Below are 21,169 nucleotides of genomic sequence, written 5' to 3'. Positions count from 1 at the left end.
GGAGGAAGAGTGGAGAGGTACACAATCCAAGCTGCTTGAGGTCTAGTGTTAAGTTTCCACAATCAGTGATGGTTTGGGGAGCCATGTCATCTGCTGGTGTAGGTCCACTGTGTTTTATCAAGACCAAAGTCAGCGCAGCCATCTACCAGGAAATTTTAGAGCACTTCATGCTTCCCTCTGCCGACAAGCTTTTTGGAGATGGAAATTTAATTCTCCAGCAGGACTTGGCACATGTCCACACTGCCAAAAGTACCAATACATGGTTTAAAAACAGCAGTATCACTGTGCTTGATTGGCCAGAAAACTCACCTGAGCTTAACCCCATAGAGAACCTATGAGGTATTGTCAAGAGGAAGATGAGAGACACCAGACCCAACAATGCAGACGAGCTGAAGGCGGCTATCAAAGCAACCTGGGCTTCCATAACACCTCAGCAGTGCCACAGGCTGATCGCCTTTATGCCATGCCACATTGATGCAGTAACTGATGCAAAAGGAGCCCTGACCAAGTACTGAGTGCATTTACTGAACATACATTTCAGTAGGCCAACATTTCGAATTTTAAAAACATTTTTCAAGTTGTTGTAATAAAGTATTCTAATTTACTGAGATAATGACTTTTGTATTTTCATTGGCTGTAAGCCATAATCATCAACATTAACGGAAATAAACACTTGAAATAGATCACTCTGTTTGTAATGACTCTATATAATATATGAGTTTTACTTTTTGTATTAAAGAACTGAAATAAATTTACTTTTTGATGATATTCTAATTTAGTGAGATGCACCTGTAAATGTTATAGAAAATTGTCATATATCTGTATTATTGTGGTCACAGGTTTAGATGTTTTGAAAATACAGTATCATTTTATTTTATGTTGACAAAGCATATCATGTGGAGGCAATCAATAGAAGCTACCCAGACATATTTTACAAAAAAACCTTCTAATTGTAATTATAGGGGAATTTGTACTGATATGGTAATTTTCTTAGTTAATAAGATCCATTCAGTGCATGTATAAGGATACTGATCAAAGCTATAAAAATATTTGCAAAGTGCAATGTGTGCAAAGAAAACATCAGCTCTTCATGTTACAGATTAAAATTAAATGTTAATTTAGATGTCTGGGTAGCTTCTAAATTTATAATGATTACCTCCTCATGATATGCTTTGTCTGAGCTGAGCCATCCGAATATTCTTTTGAACCTCCCTCCAGACATCCCCAAGTTTGCATATGGCAACTTCTATTCCAAGACAACCAAAACTCATCCTAGAAAATTCATCAAAATAGGGATGAAAACCATAATTACAAAAAAGCGTTCCATGAGACTGATTGACCCAACTCTTAGCAAACTCAGCAAGAGGTAAAAATGAGGACCAGTCCTCCTGCTGAGCCACAACAAAATATCTTGACATTTGTTCCACCAGTTGATTTGTCCTCTCTGTCTGACCGTTGGTTTCAGGGTAGTAGGCAGAGGAAAATGACAAATCAATCCCCAATTTCCTACAAAACGCTCTTCATAATTTGGAGACAAATTGCACTCCCCTATCAGAAATAATTTTCAGAGGGATTCCATGCAATCTCAGAAAAAATGTTTAGAGGAATTCTGTGCAATTTCACCACATGATTGATAAACAACCTGGACAGTGTTTCAGCATTCGGAATACCCGATAATTGAACAAAGTGAGCCCATTTACTGAATCGGTCAATTACCAGCCAAATAACAGTTTTCCCACCAGACAAATGCAAATCTGTGATGAAATTCATGTACAAATGAGTCCACAGTTTTTCTGGATTTGGCAATGGAGCAAATTCCTCAGCCGGCTGCTTATAGCAGATTTTAGCGCGTTCGCAAACTTCACAAGCGGATAGAAAATCTTTAATATCATTAAGTATGGATGACCACCAAAAGAGTCTAGAAATAGCTTTCTGCATAGCTGTGACCACTCAAGATGGAATCATGAAACTCATAGAAACCATAATACCTTGAGGAAGAATGGAGGATAGGGGTTTGGAGGAGAAACTGAATCAAGGCAGCGTGATAAAGCATCAGCCATCATATACCTGAACCCTGGCCTGAACGTGAAAGAAAAATTTAATCTGGAAAAAAATAAGGACGAGGTTAACCGTTTAGCTGATTCAATATAAGCTAAATTTTTATGATCTGTCACCACAGTGACCTGATGAATAGCTCCCTCCAAAAATGTCTCCATTCTTCAAAAGCTAATTTGACAGCGAACATCTCGCGATTCCCAACATCATAACTTCTCTCAGCAGACGAAGATTTCCTAGAGAAAAATGCATATGGCCACAAGTTGGTCAGAGTTTTGGAACCTTGCGAAACAAAAGTTAATTTTATTTTCCGGTTTGCCCAGATTCAAACACTGAGAAGAGAATGAGGTAACATGGCGATACGTTATAGGTTATAAAATCATGAGGCTGCTAGTAATGTTGAAGTTGAGGTGCAGGTTGAAAGAGGAATGGAAGAAGGAACAAGTACGTACAATAGCATGTGCTGCACTTAGAAATAGAATGAAAATATAAGGATAGTTCAATTTTACTACCATGTGAAGGCATGAAAAATATGTACAATTAATTGGGATGAAGTAGAATGAATCAAGTGAAATTGGTGAAATGTACGATCTTGAAATAGATCGTTTTAAGTTACTAATGGCTGTGCTCTTAATGTGGATGATATTTAGAACATTTAATGTTGCACCTTAGCCATCCTGTTATTATAAATAAAAAAGTAGAAGATGCTAAGTACAATCCTACTTTTGGTATGGATGGCAAGAGGTGGAATGCTCATAGAGACTTATCCAAAGCGACTTGCAGCTGTAATTGCCGCAAAACGTGGCTTGCACAGTTATTTTGTCCCATTTGTTGTTTGCTTCACAATAAAAAAAAAAATGTTAACAATTGTATGCATGGTCTTTACATGAACTGATGCAAACCCTGAAAAAATCTGTGTGAAATTCCAAGTTGTGAGGTAGCAAAACACAAGAAATGCCAAGGAGGTGAATACTTTTGCAAGCCACTATATTTTTCTTGGTTTAACAAGTCTTCTAACACATATTCCTATTTTCCTCACTTCAAGAATTTATGTAGATCTATAGCTACTGAGGTATCAGAAACACAAGTCTGAGTTCAACCATATTCCAAAGTAGGATTTATAGTTTGATTTAATACTTTACTTTTACACTCCGCTTACTAATACTTACTAACAATTTGCACATGCTTTCCTGTCAGACTAGAGCTGTCCTAATGTATTTCCTATTGTGTTCCCTGTTGGCCATCCAATTGCCACTTTCACCGTTTAATTGCCTGCAGCTATAGAGGAAAAGAGTGGCACATCCAAAGAATAAAATAACAAAATCTTCCTTACTGCATTACAAAAATTGATAAAAAAATCTTTGCAATGGAAAAGGTTCACACGATAGCGATGAAACACTGATGCCTTTCCTTTGGAACAATAATGCCTTTACTCATAGTAAAAATCAAAGAGTCATGGGAGAGTATACAAAACCAAAGCAGACCAATCACACATGAGTACTTAATAAACATAATTATTTCAAGCTGTGGTATATATTGACAATAACTATAAAGGTGCATGGCCAAAAATGTATAATAAGGTGCTACATCAGTAAGCATAAGTTAAACCACAATAGCAAATATGCATAATATAAACAATTAAAAAAATAATCTAATGGTGTTAACCCCTTTACCCCCCCCCCCACACACACACATACACACACACCTACCAAGGCTGTTTGCGCCTTCGTGACTAGTGTTGAGCGAATGTGTTCGGAATTTCAAATTCGTGTTCGGGGTACCGGCTTGTTCGCGCCAAAAATCGGCTCGGCCCACGAACATCCCTGATTTGCCATGCTGTCACACAGATAACATCTGCGTGACAGCATGGCAAATCAGAGATGTTCATGAGTGGAGCCGATTTTTTGGAGAGAATAAGTCGAAACCCCGAACACGAATTTGAAATGCCGAACAAATTCGCTCAACACTATTCATGACCTGGACAAATTTTACAATTCTGACCAGTGTTACTTTATGAGGTAATAACCCTGGAACGCTTCAAAAGATCCCAATGATCCTGAGACTGTTTTTTCATGATATATTGTACTTTATGATAGTGGTAAAATGTCTTTGATATGGCTTATGTTTATTTCTTTAAAAAAAAATGAAAATTTGTCAAAAATTTTGCAATTTTCAAACTTTAAATTTTTATGCCCTTAAACCAGAGAGTTATATCACACAAAATAATTAATAAGTAACATTTCCCGCATGTCTACTTTACATCAGGCACAATTTTTGAAACATAATTTTATTTTGTTAGGAAGTTATAAGGGTTAAAATTTGACCAGCGATTTCTCATTTTTCCAACAAAATTTACAAAACCATTTTTTTAGGGACCACATCACATTTGAAGTGACTTTGAGTAGCCTATATGACAGAAAATACCCAAAAGTGACATCATTCTAAAAACTGCACCCCTCAAGGTGCTCAAAACCACATTCAAAAAGTTTATTAACCCTTCAGGTGCTTCACAGAAATTTTTGGAATGTGGAACGAGAAAATTAACATTTAACTTTTTGTCACAAAAATTGTACTTTAGACCCAATTTTTTTTATTTTCACAACGGTTAATAGGAAAAAATGGACCCCAAAATTTGTTGTGCAATTTCTCCTGAACACGCCGATACCCCATATGTGGGGGAACAACACTTTGGGCACACGGCAGGTCTCGGAAGAGAAGGAGCGCCATTTGACTTTTTGAATGTAAAATTTGCTGAAATAATTAGCGGACGCCATGTTGTATTTGGAAAGCCCCTGGTGTCTAAACAGTGGAATAATTTTGGAAACTAGACCCCTAAGGGAACTTATCTAGATGTGCGGTGAGCACTTTTAACCCCTAGGTACTTCACAGAAGTTTATAACATTGAGCCAAAAGAATAAAAAAATCACAGTTTTCCCACAAAAATTTTATCTTAGCCCCAATTTTTTTATTTTTACAAATATAGAAGAGAAGAAGCGCCATATTGGAGTTCACATTTTTCTGGACTGGTTTGAGGGTGCCATATCACATTGGCAGACCCCCTGAGGTTTCAGAACAGCAGAACCCCCATAAGAGACCCCATTTTACAAACTACACTTCTCAATGAATTCATCTAGAGGTGCAGTGATCATATTGACATCACTGGTGGGTCACAGAATTTTATACCATTGGGCAATGAAGAAAAAATGAATTACATTTTTAGCACCAAAATTTTGTTTTAGCCACAGATTTTACATTTTCACACTGGGAAATGGGTAAAAATGGCACCATAATTTGTCCCACAATTTCTACTGAATGTAGAAATACCCAATATGTGGCTGTACAGTACTGCTTAGCCATATGGTGAGATTCGGGAGGGATGGAGCGCTATTGGCAAATAGCGCTCTATCCCTCCCGAGTCTCACTGTATGACTTAGCAGTACTGTTATACAGGAGGCATCCTGCAGCACAGAATTTTCTATAATAGTTTTCCATATACAGAGCCCTTAAGTGCTAGAAGAGCAGAATCCCCCCTTCAAGTGACCCTATTTTGGAAATTATACCCCTTTTGGAATTTATCTACAGTTTCTAATGAATGTCGAAATACCCAATATGTGGCTGTACAGTACTGCTTAGCTACAGTGCTGGCCAAAAGTATTGGCACCCCTGCAATTCTGTCAGATAATACTCAGTTTCTTCCTGAAAATGATTGCAATCACAAATTCTTTGGTATTATTATCTTCATTTAATTTGTCTTCAATGAAAAAAACACAAAAAGAATTGTCCTAAAGCCAAATTGGATATAATTCCACACCAAACCTAAAAAAGGGGGTGGACAAAAGTATTGCCACCCTTTGAAAAATCATGTGATGCTTCTCTAATTGGTGTAATTAACAGCACCTGTAACTTACCTGTGGCACCTAACAGGTGTTGGCAATAACTAAATCACACTTGCAGCCAGTTAACATGGATTAAAGTTGACTCAACCTCTGTCCTGTGTCCTTGTGTGTACCACATTGAGCATGGAGAAAAGAAAGAAGACCAAAGAACTGTCTGAGGACTTGAGAAACCAAATTGTGAGGAAGCATGAGCAATCTCAAGGCTACAAGTCCATCTCCAAAGACCTGAATGTTCCTGTGTCTTCCGTGCGCAGTGTCATCAAGAAGTTTAAAGCCCATGGAACTGTGGCTAACCTCCCTAGATGTGGACGGAAAAGAAAAATTGACGAGAGATTTCAACGCAAGATTGTGCGGATGGTGGATAAAGAACCTCGACTAACATCCAAACAAGTTCAAGCTGCCCTGCAGTCCGAGGGTACAACAGTGTCAACCCGTACTATCCTTCGGCGTCTGAATGAAAAGGGACTGTATGGTAGGATACCCAGGAAGACCCCACTTCTTACCCCGAGACATAAAAAAGCCAGGCTGGAGTTTGCCAAAACTTACCTGAGAAAGCCTAAAACGTTTTGGAAGAATGTTCTCTGGTCAGATGAGACAAAAGTAGAGCTTTTTGGCAAAAGCATCAACATAGAGTGTACAGGAAAAAAAAGAGGCATTCAAAGAAAAGAACACGGTCCCTACAGTCAAACATGGCGGAGGTTCCCTGATGTTTTGGGGTTGCTTTGCTGCCTCTGGCACTGGACTGCTTGACCGTGTTCATGGCATTATGAAGTCTGAAGACTACCAACAAATTTTGCAGCATAATGTAGGGCCCAGTGTGAGAAAGCTGGGTCTCCCTCAGAGGTCATGGGTCTTAGAGCAGGACAATGACCCAAAACACACTTCCAAAAGCACTATAAAATGGTTTGAGAGAAAGCACTGGAGACTTCTAAGGTGGCCAGCAATGAGTCCAGACCTGAATCCCATAGAACACCTGTGGAGAGATCTCAAAATGGCAGTTTGGAGAAGGCACCCTTCAAATATCAGGGACCTGGAGCAGTTTGCCAAAGAAGAATGGTCTACAATTCCAGCAGAGCATTGTAAGAAACTCATTGATGGTTACCGGAAGCGGTTGTTCACAGTTATTTTGGCTAAAGGTTGTGCAACCAAGTATTAGGCTGAGGGTGCCAATACTTTTGTCTGGACCATTTTTGGAGTTTTGTATGAAATGATCCATGATTTGATTTTTGCTTCATTCTCTTCTGTGTTTTTTCCTTGCAAGCAAATTAAATGAAGATAATAATACCAAAGAATTTGTGATTGCAATCATTTTCAGGAAGAAACTGAGTTTTATCTGACAGAATTGCAGGGGTGCCAATACTTTTGGCCAGCACTGTATATGGTGAGATTCGGGAGGGATGGAGCGCTATTGGCAAATAGTGCTCTATCCATCCCGAGTCTCACTGTATGACTTAGCAGTACTGTTATACAGGAGGCGTCCTGGAGCACAGAATTTTCTATAATAGTTTTCCATATACAGAGCCCTTAAGTGCTAGAAGAGCAGGATCCCCCCCTCAAGTGACCCTATTTTGGAAATTATACCCCTTTTGGAATTTATCTACAGGTGTCGTGATGATTTTGACTCCATGGTTGTTTTCCATAAACAAGCAGCAGTGGATGTTGCTGAGTAAAAATTGCAAACTGCCGTTGTAGTGACTAGTACATTCTAGTGCCCCTACATTGTGCCCAGCTCATGTACCCATAAATTAGGAGGACTGTCATCGCTACATAAATGCCAAACGTGTGGACACTAACTGCGGTTTAGGCACACAGGGACTCAGAAGGGAGGGGGCATGTGGATTTGAGAGCACAGAATTTGCTGAATTTCTTTTGGGGATTGAGAGCCATTTCGCTTTTCCAGAGCCTTTGTGCTACCAGTAACATGGAAGCCCCCTATATTTCCGTTAACAGATGACGGACCTGAGTGTAGACTTGCTTTTTTTTGTGTGGATTGAGTTGAAGCTTTTATTGTAAACATTTTACATAACATTTTGGATCACATTTATCTGGCGCTCTATGCTGAACACTTACATCGGGGTTTCCCTTTAAATCTCAGAGTGATGTAATTCAGATGAAACCTCCTAAGGACCCAATAACTATAAAGAGGTAGCAGAGTTACTCTGGACTCTGTCTGGCCTCTGTTCAGCGGTGTCCCTTTTTCAGAGGTGCACAAAACTGGGCGAAGTAACTTTTATTCACTCCTAATAAAAAGACAGACGCCGTTGGATCACAGGTCAGACTGCGTTCACAGTGCCTCCATCTGCCTCATTATAGGGAATCTTCCCTTGGGGGTTCTGTCTGAATCATGTATTTCAGAGATTTACACGGAAACCCCAGGGTAAGCGTAGAGCGCAGGATAAATGTGAGCCGAGCCTTACTGCGATCTTTGGGAGGCAGAATGAACAAATCAACAGCAGGTGAAGAATTGGTTTTATTTATTTTTACGTTGTTTCTCGTGTGGTTAGATGACTTTATTCTTTGGGTCGGTGCAATTACAGCGATACCAGATTTATATCGGGTTTTTATGTTTGGCTGCTGACACACACTAAAAGACACTTTTTTTCTTGTTTTTTCAAAAACTAGTTTTTATATCACGATATTTTGAGAGCTATAATTTTTCCATATTTCTGCTGACAAAGTCATGTGAGTGCTTGTTTTTTGCAGGACGAATTGACGATTTTATTAGTACCATTTTCAGGCATATGACATTTTTTGCTCGCTTTCTATTCTGATTTTTGGGAGGCAGAATAAGTAAAAACCAACAATTCAGGAACTGTTTTTAGCTTCTTTATTCGGTTCCACGTATGGTAAAAATGATAAGGTGGCTTTATTCTTCGGGTTAGTACGATTACAGTAATACCCCATTTATATCTTTTTTATGTTTTGGCGCTTTTACACAATAAAAACTATTTTATAGAAAAAATAATTATTTTTGCATTGCTTTATTTTGAGAGCTATAATTTTTTTTAATTTTCAGCTGATGGAGCTGTATGGTGGCTTGTATTTTTTGGGACAAGATGACATTTACAGTGATACTGTTTTTATTTACATTCTTTTTTTATCGCGTTTTATTCAACTTTTTGTTTGGCGGTATGATGATAAAGCATTGTTTTTTGCCTCGTGTTTTTTTTCAGGCTTTTCACTGAAGGATTTAACTAGACTAGTTGGCTAGTTTTATAGGTGGGTTATTCCAGACGCGGCGATACCAAATATGTGTACTTTTATTATTATTTTTTTTTTTTCATAATAATATTTATTTATGGGTACAATGTACAATGGACACACCTGATGCTGCACATAACACATCTGCATCTCTGGCTGCTGTGGGCATAAAAGGGGACAAACTTAGGTTGTGGCTCCCATGCTCCCCTGACCTCAACCCCATTGAGAACCTCTGGAGCATCATCAAAAGGAGTGTCTATGATGGCGGGAGGCAGTTCACATCTAAGCAACAGCTCTGGGAGGGTATTCTGTCCTCATGCAAAACAATTGACGCAGAAACCATCTAAAACCTGACAAATTCTATGGACGAGAGAGTTCAGAAGCTCTTTTCGAGCAAGCGGTCCTATGTGCAAATGTAACATCACCTAGAATAAAGTTTTGAGTTGAAAACTGTTTGATTTCAGTTTGTAATAACCTGCTAATGCTTATAATTTCAAAAATGACCATTTTTTTGCTCTTTATTAAAATGAAAAGGTTGAAAACTCTGCTGTGCATAATAATTTGGAACATGCATTTTGAGTGCAGTTTGAGTGTTTTATTTTTTAAAAAATATACTGTTATCATAGGCAGTTTGTACAAAAACCTTTCAATTGTACTCTAATAGTTATTTGACTGGAAAATTACAATGACTGTGTAGCACCCCGAGGGCTCGGCTGCTACAGGGGTACTGCACCTCGACCCAGAGGTGTGGTATTCCACTCCCGGGTAAGGATGGAGTGTGGGACTGAGCTCAGTAGGCTGCATGCACTACATACATCCCATTTCCGGGGGACAGAACTACGGTACTCCCACCAGATAAATGTGCAGGTACGACAGCGTCTGTCCCTGGCTGGAGTGGGAGGGGGGTGGAACATCCCAGTAGTGTAGGGGCAGATAGGGGAGGGGCTCTGGGCATAGAGGTAGGAGCCCATTGGGTGCTAGTCACCTGGGCTCACACATAGAGGGAGTATATATGGTGGGCACCATCTTAGATCAGGGTCAGTCAGTCAGTCAGTTCAGCCTGAGGAGAAGCCGAGCAGAGGAGCTCAGCCAGGAGGGCTGACAGGGAGCTGTGGCTCCTGCTGGGCCCAGCTCCAGGGCCAGGCTTGTAGTGGAGGAGGAAGAAGAAAGGTCCAGAGACGCAGAGCCAGAGGGAACCCTGAGATCCCAGAATTAAGCCAAAAGGGTGAAGGGTTGGCAGAAGAGGGCACCGGATCCCAAGCTGGCGGAGGCAAAAGTAACCCTTAGCCAGGAACCGGAGGTCGTGGTCAAGCTTTGCCACGACCCTCACCACATCCACCAGGAAGGTACACCAAGAGTAGGGTCAGGAAAGCCAGAGAAGGTTTTGCCACCAGGAGGCCCAAGGGAACCGGACAAAGGTGGATCCCTGGTGGGGACGGCCAGCAGAGAGAGAAAGAGAAGGGAGCTCAGGACCACGCTCCGGAACTGCCTGGGGGTTAGCCGAGTCCCACACCTGGTGAATGCAGCACGGCTTGGGTGGTCACTCAAGGCCAGAGTGACTGAAGGAACACCTGTGAGTAAAAACCCTGAAACTGCATCTCACGTCTCTGACTCTCCTTTCTGCACTATCACTACCTCCATCATCCGCACCAGCTGCCCTGAGGCCATACCCCTCCCGTTGGGGGTTATACCACCATCGCTGCACACCTACTACCGGCCTCAGCGGACTGTTCTGCAGCGGCGGCCTTGTGACCGCAAATCAACGGGTGGCGTAGTCGACACTTGACAACATCTACAAAGACTGCCACACACTTAGTTTGACACCCTGGGCACGGACCGGGTCACCGCCACGAGGACTACTACCCCTGTCAGATCCGGCTCCGGGTATCCCCTGAACATGGCCCAGGGGGCGCGTCAACTTTGGCGTAGCCGGCAGGATCACGTGCCCGCAACTACCGGGTACTGCGTGCCTGAAGAAAAGTCTAAATGTACCGTAAAAAGAAGTCTCCCGCCAGTTCCGGAGGGTCCCCGCCATCGGACGCCATCTCGGATCATTTCCCGCCGGTTGCCCGCCATCTGCAGCTTTTTCCCGCCATCCACGGAGTTTCCCGCCACTGGGAGACGATTCCCGCCATCAGAGAAGATTTCCCGCCCTGGCAGAGCGGACGCCATTATGGGCGTGCCAGAGGGTGGCAAGAGACCACCTCCCATCGTGGGCTAGGTCCAAGAATGGCGCCAAAAGCGAAGACCGCCCCCACCATCAGAGACTGTAATGATTGAGATGTCCGTCAACGTGGGGGGTCTGCCCCTGGAACTGACAATCACCAAGTTGCCCCAGGACCGCCCTGAGTGTGGGCGGATCAAGAACAAAAGAGTGAGGATGGGTGCAGCCTGGAGGAGTCTGGAGAGGTCGTACCCGGAGATGGATGGAGAGTCAGGCAGCACCGACCCTGTGGTCAGGAGCCTGTTGCAAGCCACCACCCCACCAGGCCTGGTGGAGATCCTGGCACAGCTCCCCCGAGACCGGGAGCATGCCCAAACCGCGCTGGAGGGCCTCGCACGCAGGATGGCCCGAGTGCAGCGAGAGGTGCTGACTGAGTGGAGCAGGGAGATGGCCCAGCAGGCTGGAACCCGCCAGCGGAGCACGCCACCCGCAACCAGGAGCATGTTCACCTCTGAGGATGGCGTAGGAGGAGCGACGGCCGGAGACGACGCCGCGGAGGGAGCAGGTAATGGGGACGACAACACCCCGTGGCCGATGGTCGCAAGCCTGCCCCAGCTCCCCGTCGCAGAGCCCGAGGCCCCACTCACCACTCACGTTGCTGCATCGTCACCGCTCCAGACTAGGCCTCAAGCAGGAGCCGCGACCACGCCCCCTGTGACGTCACGCGCCTCAACTCAGAGCGCGGCCAAGCAGGAGGCGCCCTCGGCCTGGTCGCAGGGCCAAGTACTCCCGGGCGCCGCCGTTTTCACAGCGCCCTCTACCTCCATCATGCCGCCGGCCTGGTCGCAAGGTCTGGTAGACCCGGGCGCCGCTGCCTCTAAAGCGCCCTTTGTCTTCAGACTACCTTCGGCCTGGACGCAAGGCCAGGAGCCCCTGGGCGCCGCAAGCACCACAGCGCCCTCTGCCTCCACAGAGCCAACCACCTCGGACGGACTGCTCTTCGTGTGGCCACCTAAATACATCCACCCCCGACTACGGAGGGAACGGCCTCTGGATGAGCCTCTACTTCCGGCTCCGGCGCCCGCCAAACTCGACCCGCTTCCGTTGGAGGACGCCCAATTTGAGTGGGACCCTACCGGTGAGCACCTGATGGGATTCACCGAGGAGACCCGGGCAGCCGCAACCCAGCGTGCGGAATGCTGCCGGCAGCAGCTAGAAGTTTTCGATAAGGAGCGGCGGGAGAGGCGGGTCCGTGAGGAGCGGCTCCAAGTTCAGAGCGCGGAGCAAAAGCGCCGGGCCCGCAGGAACCCTCGTACTGCCCACGGTCCCCGTGCCAGCGGGACCGTAATTAAATTCCAACTGGAGCACGGTTGGGGTTTTATCCGGGACCACAGAACCCCTGGCGACGTCTTTGTCACCCGCAGGGACGTCGAAAGCCATCTGCCGGAGGGACACAGAGGTCGTGACCTTTACCTGGGTGATGAGGTCACCTTCACCCGGCATCAGTGCGCCAAAGGGCCGTATGCTCTAAATGTACACCGACTGACTGAGGAGGAGTTACGGAGTGAGGAGGATCAAGAGGACCCAGACGGGTCTGAAGATTACCCTCAGGCAGGAGCAGGAGGACGTCGCCACTGATGTACAGTAAGAGCATTGTAAATAGTTACCCGTGAGAGTACAGGAACTGTTACCAGTACGATGTAGTCCCCGTTGGGACCAGCAAACTGTTACCGTGTATTCCCTATCCCTTACCAGGCTGAGGACTGTGAACAGCCATCCCTATTCCCCACTGGCCGAGGACTGAGAGCGGCCATACCCTTGTATATAGTTGCGCTTCCTAAAGAGCCCCCTACTGGTTTTATAAGGAACTGTTTTTCTACAAGGAAGTAGTGACTGTTGCACTGTACCTGGTCACAAGATGCACCGTGGCCAGAGACCAAGAATATATTTTGAGAATGTTTATGTGAAAATGTCTTAATATGGAAAGTTTAAAATGCTGCCGAAATAATAATGCTAAAAGTCTTGCATAATGTTTCACAAAAGAGTTCCGGTGGCATTAGCCAGATATTTTATAATGTCTTAGGAAAAATGTTTTATACCCGTAACGTTAAAGGAGAAAAGTACCTCCCATAAAGGGATGAGTTTTCAGTTAATGTTTTATATATGAGTGCACTTTCAAAATTTGTATGTTTATATGTTTTGCTCTTTTACAGCCCGAGGACGTGCTGTGATTTACCAGGGGGGAATGTAGCACCCCGAGGGCTCGGCTGCTACAGGGGTACTGCACCTCGACCCAGAGGTGTGGTATTCCACTCCCGGGTAAGGATGGAGTGTGGGACTGAGCTCAGTAGGCTGCATGCACTACATACATCCCATTTCCGGGGGACAGAACTACGGTACTCCCACCAGATAAATGTGCAGGTACGACAGCGTCTGTCCCTGGCTGGAGTGGGAGGAGGGTGGAACATCCCAGTAGTGTAGGGGCAGATAGGGGAGGGGCTCTGGGCATAGAGGTAGGAGCCCATTGGGTGCTAGTCACCTGGGCTCACACATAGAGGGAGTATATATGGTGGGCACCATCTTAGATCAGGGTCAGTCAGTCAGTCAGTTCAGCCTGAGGAGAAGCCGAGCAGAGGAGCTCAGCCAGGAGGGCTGACAGGGAGCTGTGGCTCCTGCTGGGCCCAGCTCCAGGGCCAGGCTTGTAGTGGAGGAGGAAGAAGAAAGGCCCAGAGACGCAGAGCCAGAGGGAACCCTGAGATCCCAGAATTAAGCCAAAAGGGTGAAGGGTTGGCAGAAGAGGGCACCGGATCCCAAGCTGGCGGAGGCAAAAGTAACCCTTAGCCAGGAACCGGAGGTCGTGGTCAAGCTTTGCCACGACCCTCACCACATCCACCAGGAAGGTACACCAAGAGTAGGGTCAGGAAAGCCAGAGAAGGTTTTGCCACCAGGAGGCCCAAGGGAACCGGACAAAGGTGGATCCCTGGTGGGGACGGCCAGCAGAGAGAGAAAGAGAAGGGAGCTCAGGACCACGCTCCGGAACTGCCTGGGGGTTAGCCGAGTCCCACACCTGGTGAATGCAGCACGGCTCGGGTGGTCACTCAAGGCCAGAGTGACTGAAGGAACACCTGTGAGTAAAAACCCTGAAACTGCATCTCACGTCTCTGACTCTCCTTTCTGCACTATCACTACCTCCATCATCCGCACCAGCTGCCCTGAGGCCATACCCCTCCCGTTGGGGGTTATACCACCATCGCTGCACACCTACTACCGGCCTCAGCGGACTGTTCTGCAGCGGCGGCCTTGTGACCGCAAATCAACGGGTGGCGTAGTCGACACTTAACAACATCTACAAAGACTGCCACACACTTAGTTTGACACCCTGGGCACGGACCGGGTCACTGCCACGAGGACTACTACCCCTGTCAGATCCGGCTCCGGGTATCCCCTGAACATGGCCCAGGGGGCGCGTCAACTGCAATTCATATGGGTAATTTGGGAAAATCTGAGAAAATATTATTTGCATAATAATTTGGAACACAGTGTATTGGTTATATTGATTGTACTTTATTTATAGATTGACAGCATATACAGCGGATCAAATAAGTATTGAACACTTCACCAAATTTCTAAGTAAATATAATTCTAAAGGTGCTATTAACATGAAACTCTCACCAGATGTTGAAAACAACCCATCCAACCTACAGAGGCAAAGAAATCAAACTATAGATGTCCATAAATTATGTGTAATAATGAGAAATCACAGAGGAAATAAGTATTGAACATGCTTACTGAAATTTAATTAATGCTTCGTCCAAAATTTGTTATTGGTGATGACAGTTTCAAGTCACCTCTTTTATGGAGAGACTAGTCGCATGCATTGCTCAGGTGTGATTTTGGCCCATTCTTCCACACAAACAATCTTCATGTCCCGAGATTCTGTGGGCTCCTTCTATGAACTCTGAGCTTAAATTTCTTCCATACATTTTCTATTGGATTCAGGTCAGGTGATTGGCTGGGCCATTCGAGCAGCTTTATTTTCTTTCTCTGAAACCAATTGAGAGTTTCTGAGGCTGTGTGTTTGAGATCATTGTCTTGCGGTTATGTCTATCCACGTTTCATTTTCATTTCTAATTAATACAAAGTATTAAATCAATTTCAGTAAGCGTGTTCGATACTTTTTCCCTGTGTCATTTCTCATTATTACACATAATTTATTTTATGGACATTTATGGCTTGATTTCTTTGCCTGTGTGAATTGGATGAGTTGTTACTGACATCTGGTGAGAATTTCATGTTAATAGCATCTTTAGAAATATATTTATTAATTTATTAATATATATTTGCTGTTGTGTTCAATACTTATTTCACCTGCTATATATATATATGTTATGTACTGCAACTTAGAACTAAGGAATAGGAGGGAAAAGCTGTTCCTGCACTGAGACTCAGCTTAACCCTACGCTGGGGTGGGTGCCCTATTCCTTTTGAATAGCCCCACTGAAACTCCTGCACTGAACTCAAACGAAGACCTGTAGGACGGGGAAAGGGGTCCCTAAAAGATCTAAGGACTGGGAGCAAAAGCAGTAGACCTCCTAAAAGAAAAGTTAGTTGCAGAAACAAAAAATAAAGGAAACAAAACTGGTGGAACAAGAAGTCCCAGGAGAACAATAGTCCAAAGCAAGAAGAACTAAACAAGGCTACTTAGCCGGAGCACGAGCGTTACAACACTGATGTCCAGCAGGGAGTGGGAGCCAGGTGCTGGGTAATAAAGAGTGCAGAGATCACGTGACCAAGAAACCCAGAACCAGAGGAAAAGACTAGAAGCCAGAAACCACAACAAAATGGCCGATAGTAAAACAAAATAGATCTTAACAGTACCTCCGTATCCTCTAGGCCGAGCCTTACCAGGAAATCTCCTGTGAAAAGCGTTAATTAGCCTTGAGGCCGAGATGTCCTCGGCCTTCACCCAGGAATTATCCTCGGGGCCGAAACCTCTCCAGGAGACAAGATACTGTAACCTTCCTCTACGCCACCTGGAATCAAAAATGCGAGAAATCTCAAATTCACCGTCCTCATCAACAGGAGGAACAGTAGGCTTTGCCTGCTTATCAGGCGTGTCCGCCTTCTTAAGTAACGACACATGAAACACAGAATTAATCCTCCAGGACGCGGGAATGCCCAACCTCACTGCTGCCGAGTTGACAATCTGAACCACTTTGAAAGGACCCACAAATTTAGGCCCCAGTTTTTTAGAAGGAATCTTCAAAAAAAAGATTCCTAGAGGACAACCAAACCATATCCCCAACAGCAAACAAGGACTCCTTTCTTTTTTTGCCAAAATACCTTTTTGATCTCCTGTTAGCCTCTTTAAGGTTCAGACATACACTGGTCCAAACCCTCTTCAAATGACCAGAAAAATTGTCCTCCTCCGGTACAACAGCCCCAACTTTGGAAAATGGACCAAAAGATGGATACCAGCCAGTACAACAAAAAAGGAGAACAGCCAGCTGAGGAAAAAGTATGATTATTAAGGGCAAACTCCACAAGTGGTAGGAATTCTGACCACATTTCCTGATTGTCTGCCACAAAACATCTCAAAAACTGCTCGACATCCTGGTTCTTCCCTTCAGTCTGTCCATTGGACTCTGGATGATACCCCGACGAGAATGACAAATGAATTTTCAATCTGTCACAAAAAGCACGCCAAAAGCGAGACCACAAACTGTGGTCCTCTATCGGAAACAATGTCCGTGGGAACACCATGGAGCCTAACAATCTCCTTCACAAAAGCCTTAGGCTGTGTATCCACGAGGCGTTTTTTTAAGTGTTTCCGCAGCGGCCAAAAACGCTGCAGAAACGCTTAAAAAACGCATGGTAGAAGGCCTGGCATGTTCCCCAATGATAATCCTCATGTGCTGTGCACATGCTGCGGAAATTTCCGCTGCGGGTTATCATTGCGGAAAAAAACGCAGCACTACCAATTACTTTGCGGAAGCGCTGCGTTTTCGCTGCCATTGACTTTCATTGGAACGCTTGGATTCCGCATCACTGGATCTGTACATGCGGAATCCAAACGTTTCAATGTGCGGATGGTACCCGGGTCTGGAGGACAGGAGACTCTCTTCTGGACCCGGGTACATGTGCGGATGGTACCCGGGTCTGGAGGACAGGAGACTCTCCTCTGGACCCGGGTACCATAGAACCTGTAAAAAAAAGAGTAAAATAAAAAATAAATATTATATTTACCTTCTGATGGCCCGCTGTGCGCTTGTCTTCACTTGCCGGCAGATCGCGGTGGACTGAAGAACCTAGTCATGTGATGGCAGGTCCTTCAGTGTAGTGTGCCGCGAGCTGCCGGCAAGCGAGGACGGAGCGAATAAAGACTGCGGGGGCCATCAGAAGGTAAGTATATATTTATTTTTTAATTTTTTACCATTCTTTAAGGTCACAGTATATAAATCCATGCCATTTCCATGAATTTATATAGTGTGACCCAATTGACAAGCACTTTCCAAGTGATGCTAAAATCGCTTGGAAAGCGCTTGTCAACCAGCATGCGGAAATGCATGTGAAGAACGCTTCACATCCGCATGTCCCTGGCAGGAAAAACACATGTACAATCCGCATGCGTTTTTTCTGCCAGGGAGATGCAGAAACGCTCAGGAAAAAATCCTGAGCATTTCTGCATCGTAGGCACATAGCCTTAGCAAGAGTCTTGGCGCAAGGTAACTTGTTGAACGGAACCAGATGACACATTTTACTAAAACGGTCCACAACAACCCAGATGACAGAAAAACCCTCCGATAAATGCAGATCGGTGATAAAATCCATGGCAAGGTGCGTCCATGGAGAACTAGGAACTTCCAAGGGGCATAGCAACCTCGCAGCCGGAAAGTGAGAGGCCTTCGACCTAGCGCACACAGAACACTGACGCACCCACTTGATGACTTCCCTTTGCCACCCTGGCCACCAGAAACTCCGACCGATAGACTTCCTAGTTTCCGAAATCCCTGGTGACCCGCCAACCAAGAATCATGACATTCAACAAACAACGCTCTCCTCGAGGCTCTAGGCACAAACAATTTACCACACGGAGTGTTAGTTGGTGCCGTACTCTGAGCTCCTAGGATGCTATTCTCCAACTCAGAATCCAATGTGGCCACCACCACCCCTCTCTGCAAAATACACTCCTCTCTCTCAGCATTCACCGCTGGAGAGAAACTACGAGACAAAGCGTCAGCCTTAACATTCCCTGTCCCCGGGACAAAGGTTACGGAAAAATTGAACCGGGCAAAAAACAGTGCTCACCTAGCCTGACGAGCATTCAAACGTTTAGCTGCGTCGAGATAAATCAAATTCTTATGATCGGTGAAAACCTGTATAGGATGTCGAGCCCCCTCCAAAAAATGTCGCCAATGCTCGAACGCAAGTTTAATAGCCAGCAACTCACGATTCCCAACATCATAGTTGAGCTCTGGCTCAGAAAATTTTTTTGAAAAGAAAGCACAGGGATGTACCCCATCCTCACCCTCCTGGGACAGAACTGCCCCTACGCCTATAGATGAGGCATCCACCTCAACCAAAAATGGCTTGGTCTCATCCATCTGGATAAGAACAGGAGCAGAGCTGAACCTCTCCTTGAGATACTCAAAAGCTTCAATAGCCTCAGTGGACCATTGGACTGTATTAGCACCCTTCTTAGTGAGATCAGAAAGGTTTAGCGATGACAGAGAAATTCTTTGTGAATTTCCTGTAATAATTGGCAAACCCCAAAAACCTCTGTACGGACTTCAAACCCTCAGGCCTCGGCCACTCCAGCACAGCCTGAACTTTCACCTGGTCTGCCTCAAAACCATTACAAGAGACAAAGTAACCCAAAAAAACAAATTTTCTGGACAGCAAACTGACACCTCTCCAATTTAGCAAAGAGTGTGTTATCTCTCAGAATCTGAAGAACTTCGCGGACTCGCTGCCAATGAGACTCAAGATCCCATGAATAAATCAAAATGTCATCCAGATAAACAATAAAACTCCTACCGATCAAGGGTCTCAGAATGTCATTGATGAAATTTTGAAAAAATGCAGGGGCGTTAGTAAGCCCAAAAGGCATCACCAAACACTCAAAATGTCCTTCCGGCGTGTTAAAAGCTGTCTTCCATTCATCTCTGTCCTTCACCCACAGCAAATTATATGCCCCATGTAGGTCAATCTTAGAAAACCATTTAGTTCCGGTCAATTGGTTAAACAAATCCGGAATAAGTGGTAACGGGTAAGGATTGCGCACAGTGATCTTATTAATCTCCCGAAAATCCAGACATGGCCTAAGACCCCCATCCTTCTTTTTGACAAAAAAAAACCCAACAGCCACAGGAGACTTAGAGGGTCTTATGTGACCTGCAGCTAAACTAGTCTGAAGGTACTCCTTCAAAGCCTCCCTCTCAGGAATTGTCAGATTAAACAACCGACTCTTAGGGAGTTTAGCATCAGAGATTTAGTCAATAGCGCAATCGTAATCTCTATGAGGTGGTAAAGCTTTCGACTCCACCTCCGAATAAACCCTCCAAAAATCCTGAATGGGTTCAGGTAACTCCCCCTTCACAACAGCCGCAATATGAACATTACAACACTTACCATAACACCCCTGACCCCAGGATCTTATGGAACCAGATGACCAGTCCAGGAAAGGATTATGCACTTTTAACCAGGGCAACCCCAGGATGACCGGGGAAGGCAACTTAGCAAGTACAAATAAGTCAATCTGCTCCTGATGTTCCATATTCATAGTAAGCGGAAACCCAGTGACCTTTCGAAGAATGCTCCCATGCTCCAGGGGAGTATTATCAATCGCCACCACAGGAAAAGGAGACGACAAAGGTTCAGAATCAAACTTATACTTTTCAAGAAATTGTTGATCAATCAAATTAAGTGCAGAACTACAATCCACCATAACCTGAAACTCAATCAAACGACCCTGACAGGTGGTATTACCAGGAAAAAAACACCCCAGCAGAACGTAAAAACGCAATGTGAACGGGAGTGTTATTTCTACTGACCATTTTTTTTTTCTTTCCTTAAGCGAACCTCGCATTGCTTTAAAAAATGATCAGCCTTACCGTAATACAAGCAAAGTCCCTCAGAGAACCTTCTGTCCCTCTCCTTGGAACGGGATAACATTGCCCCGACCAGCATAGGTTCCCCAGTGTCGGCAGGAATATCGTGAGAATAAGAAACCAGTAATACAGGAAACTTCTCCTTATTCTGTCTAGCCCTCAACCTTCTATTCACACGGATAGCTAACTGCATGGCAACTTGCAGAGTATCAGGTGAAGGGAATGATATGAGCAAATCTTTAACCCTTTCACTCAAGCCTGCCAGAAACTGAAACTTGAATGCAGGGTCATTCCACCTGACCTCTGCAGACCATCGTCTGAACAGGGTGCAATAACTCTCAGCATCAAGAGAACCCTGTTTGAGACGTCTGAGCTCTGCCTCAGCTGATGTAACCCAATCAGGATCATCATATAGCAAACCCATGGCATCAAAAAATGCCTTCACAGAACTCAAACAATGATCATCAGGAGACAAGGAAAATGCCCAGATTTGAGGTTCCTTACGCAATAGAGACATAATAATTCCTACACGCTGAAGTTCACTACCAGAAGACCTAGGTCTGAGCCGAAAATACAACAAACAAGCATTTTTAAATGAAAAAAAATCCTGTCGTTTCCCCGAGAAACACTCAGGTAATCCTACCTTAGGTTCTTCATAGTGTTCTGCAGGGTATTTACTGCTGAAGATCGGTAACGTCCAAAGTAAACCCTTGCAAGCATTGAGCAAGCTCCTGGATGGTAAC

General features: G+C 44.7%; 1 protein-coding gene across 7 annotated transcripts in view; it reads left to right on the top strand.

Moving 5' to 3' along the window:
- Positions 1-21,169, top strand: part of SLC23A1 (solute carrier family 23 member 1) — a 457,722-nt gene that overhangs the window by 175,990 nt on the left and 260,563 nt on the right. The window lies entirely within an intron of this gene.

The sequence above is a fragment of the Phyllobates terribilis genome, unplaced genomic scaffold (genome assembly GCF_046119375.1).
Source record: "Phyllobates terribilis strain yellow unplaced genomic scaffold, ASM4611937v1 Scaffold_11__3_contigs__length_659146591, whole genome shotgun sequence".
NCBI classification, from domain to species: Eukaryota; Metazoa; Chordata; class Amphibia; order Anura; family Dendrobatidae; genus Phyllobates; species Phyllobates terribilis.
Note: the sequence above shows the minus strand (reverse complement) of the source record. Positions and strands in the feature narration are given on the sequence as shown.